Raw genomic sequence first — 3,872 nt, forward strand, 5'->3', positions numbered from 1 at the left:
CACACTTGTTTTTCGATAAAGTCACAGCACAAAATCAACATTTGTGGTTTATCGGACCTGTCATGGTATCTGCTGATCAGTAGGTTCTCATGTCCGTGGGACAGGTGACTTTGAGTTTTTTAAATTATCTGCATCTCGTATCTGCATCTCGTAGATGCAGCGTTAGAACAACAACATATATCAACGAGTATTTACGTTTCTGGAATGACTATCGAAGACAGCACAATCAACGCTGAAATCATAAAAAAATATCAACCTGCGATGAGATTTATGGTGTTGTTAAGATTTTTCCTGTAACAGGGTGACTATGCGACGAAAAAAAAAAAATCATAGCCACTTCATTGGCTTTGAAAGCATGCCAGTAAAATTTTTCCAGAGGTGCGGGATACCATTTTCATCATGCAGCTCCTCCACCTTTTATTGTGGGTGATACTTTTAAACGGTATCAAAATCAGCGAAAAGCGTAATTTAGTTGGCATTCGTGAAATATTAGATGCAAAATGACTTAATTTACAAACATAATTACAATAAGGTGTCCATGGCATCTCATGAGTACAAATATACTCAAAAACATTTGTCCTCCATTTCATATGAACTGTGAAAACTAATCAAGAAATTCCACTTCGAAAAATATGATAAGAATTGTTTTACAAAAAATGAAACAACAAAAAAAAACAATAACACTTATTGTCTTTACTTCTTTCAAATTATATCCTCAGAAAGAGTGAGATTAAAAAAATATAGTAAAAAAATAAATATCAACAATTATCACGGCTACATAAATAAATGAAGATACTACACACAATACAATTTGTTTTAATGCAGTATACATACAAGAGGAAAAAATATTCTTTTTGAAGTATTTCATCTGTTAAAAAAACAGATTGAGTCACAAGAGGATTAGTTGAAGTGGGTAAACATTCAAATTCCAACAATGTGAAATTATACTGACAATATACCTGTTTTTTTTTTCATATGTAAAGTCTATGTTAAGTCAATGAGAAACATTGAATATTTGAATTGAGAAAAAGAGGGAAATGAAGCGAGTTTAAAGGATTCAAATATATCGTTCAGGAATATTCTGGAACTGATTTATATTGATGCTTAGGTGAGGAAAAAAAAATCTGCCATAAAAACACAATACATGAATGAATTACAAAAGAAGGAATTACAAAGAACGAATTACGATGCATGGGGCTCTGAATTCTGTTACACTTTCACACAAATTCATTAAAAAGTCATTTTTTTTCACTTTTGAACAGATTTTGACTTTTAACAAAAGGGTGAAATTTGCGTTTTTATGAGGTTTCATTTTCCTCGGGGATTGGGTTTTGGTCGTTCAAAAAGAGTTCTAGGGGATGATAAAAAGTGAATTTGATTGCAAAAGAGATTCCATTTGAAACTTATCGCTTTTTTTATTTTTATTTTGTTGAAATCCAATTCTATGTTGTGCGAAACACAAACATCTTAGAAAAAAAAAATACAACAAAAGTATCCGACATGATTCATTGAATTGCGCGCCTCTTTTGTTGGAAGCCATTTGCCGAGAGTTTTTCATTATCTCAATTAACATTTTTGTTTTTTCTAGACGATTAATTGCCTATTTGCCTCTTGTCTACAACGACATAAGAGCGACATAGGATATATTATACTGGTTCATATTCGATGCGGTTTATTATTAATGTTTATGGTGCAAGTGTGTTTCAGTAGGATGGTGTGACTGTTTACACTCGGTGGTAGAGTGATCATAGTAATGGACTCGCATCGTAAGAACTCGCGTTCGAGCCCCACCTTCAACACAGTAATGGTCGGCTGAAGTTTTTCTGAGGTTCCCAACTTCGAGTCACAAATGCGAGCCGACCTCCCTGTTAAAATGTTTTACCACACAGAGAATAATCACACTTAAAACGATACAATTATTCAATCGTTAAACTTTACTTATAGTTAGAAAAATTATGGCAGATGGCAGCAATGCACATAACAAGCATTACACAGAACAAATTCTACACTAATGTAAGAAATTAAGAGAATTAGCAGACTTGGTCGATTATCTCTAGAACTACTGTACCAATTTGAATGAAATTTGGTATGTACATACATTGATACAATACAAAACAAATAACCATTCAATAATTGTAATACACACGTATGATCGTGCGTAACACTCGTTGGAGTCGGAAGGTATGAAACAGCGGTTGCAGAATAAACAAAAAAATGGGTTAATAGATGGGTTAATAGGGGGTATGGTCCCCTCTTACAGATATACAGGTCTCGCAGCGTGATTTCATACTTGAAATAAGGCCAGTTTATCATTTCCTGTGGCAAGTGGTCCCACTCGTTCAGCAACGCTGTTTTCAATCCCTGGATGGTTCCCGGAGGGGGGGTTGCGAGTTGCAATTGCCCTCCCCAGAGCGTGCCAGACATGCTCTATAGGGTTAAGGTCTGGAGATCTGGCTGGCCAATCCATCCGGCGAATATCCAAACAGCAGGTCTTCTTGCAAACAACCCTCTCTCATGAAGTCTTTTGGAAACAGTCACCCTTGATACACGGGTTCCTGTGGCTGCATACAAGTCACGAGAGAGCTGAGCAGCTGTAGCACTCCTGTTACGCCTAGCTATAATCGACAAATGGCGATCTTCTCTGGCCGTCGTGGCTCTTGGACGACCTTGCCCAGGCTTTCTCTCGATGGATCCGGTATCCTGGAACTGTTTCCATAAGTTACACACGACGCTGGGCGTTAAATTGAATTCTCTACAAATCTGGACTTGAGATTGGCCTGCTTCTGGCCTCCCCACAATTCGCCACCTCATTCCATCATCTAAACGTTGGTGGTTACTCATTTTTACTGTTACAATTTGAAATTAACCGATTGCTGTAAAATAACACCAGGAAATTCGCCGAGGTGTGCTAGCGAACGAAATGCGTCTTAACTTACGCGCGCTTACAAAGTCTGTTTCTCTACTGGATCCGCCTACACACACACGTGTACGCTTACGTATTTGACGTATAAGATTTGCATTTTTGTTTAGAAGCAGTGGTTTTACATTCAGTTCAGTTCTTTTCATGAAATTCGATAAAATATGCAAATTCTCTTAATTTATTTCACCAGTGTATGTGAGGTGCACAACAACTTCACTCACATTCCGGTATGTACCAATTCTTAAAAAAAAACTATATTCTTAATATTCTTTGGCAAAGTTGATCTACTCTTCCATGCGCGTTAGAAATTCCATAGAGGAATGTGTACGGTGCATGTACGGTTAAGTAGTAGGATTTAGGACGCGCTCTTTACACGTTTTACATAATGTTTATAATACGTTTTACACTAATTTTACACTAAAATAAGAATTACTCTGAGATTAAGCGGTAGGTGCGACTAGACATTGCAAAATTAGACTTTGAACGCCTAAAACAATCACCCATCATATGAATCATATTGGATATTCAATCATATTGAAGCCGTAAAAATTATCATGAAATTCATTTTCATCCTTTGTAGTCACGATATATTTTTATCATTTTTATCTCTTGATAAATTACTTTAATTAAATTTTAATCAATTCGACTTATGTGTCTATTGATTTTTAAGCCCAAATGGTCATCATCTGTGCGTTACCAAGGTGAGTTTTTCCCCGGCTTCACCAAAGCCCACTCTATCGGTTTTTAACAATCACGACGAATCACTAGACGGCTTCATATCGGATCTAATGCATATAATACGATTTAACACCCAACTTTGATGCATACGAAAGCAGTCTTTCTGGGCAACCGTAACGCAAATGACTGTGATCAAAGACGGAAGGAGGATGGTCTAAAAGAAGAGCAATGACACTACCTAAGAGAAAACCATTCACCAAGATAGGATGTACAA

The sequence above is a fragment of the Pholcus phalangioides genome, unplaced genomic scaffold (genome assembly GCF_987345545.1).
Source record: "Pholcus phalangioides strain wild (caught in Gottingen) unplaced genomic scaffold, Ppha-v1.0 ptg000015l_1, whole genome shotgun sequence".
Classification (NCBI taxonomy): domain Eukaryota; kingdom Metazoa; phylum Arthropoda; class Arachnida; order Araneae; family Pholcidae; genus Pholcus; species Pholcus phalangioides.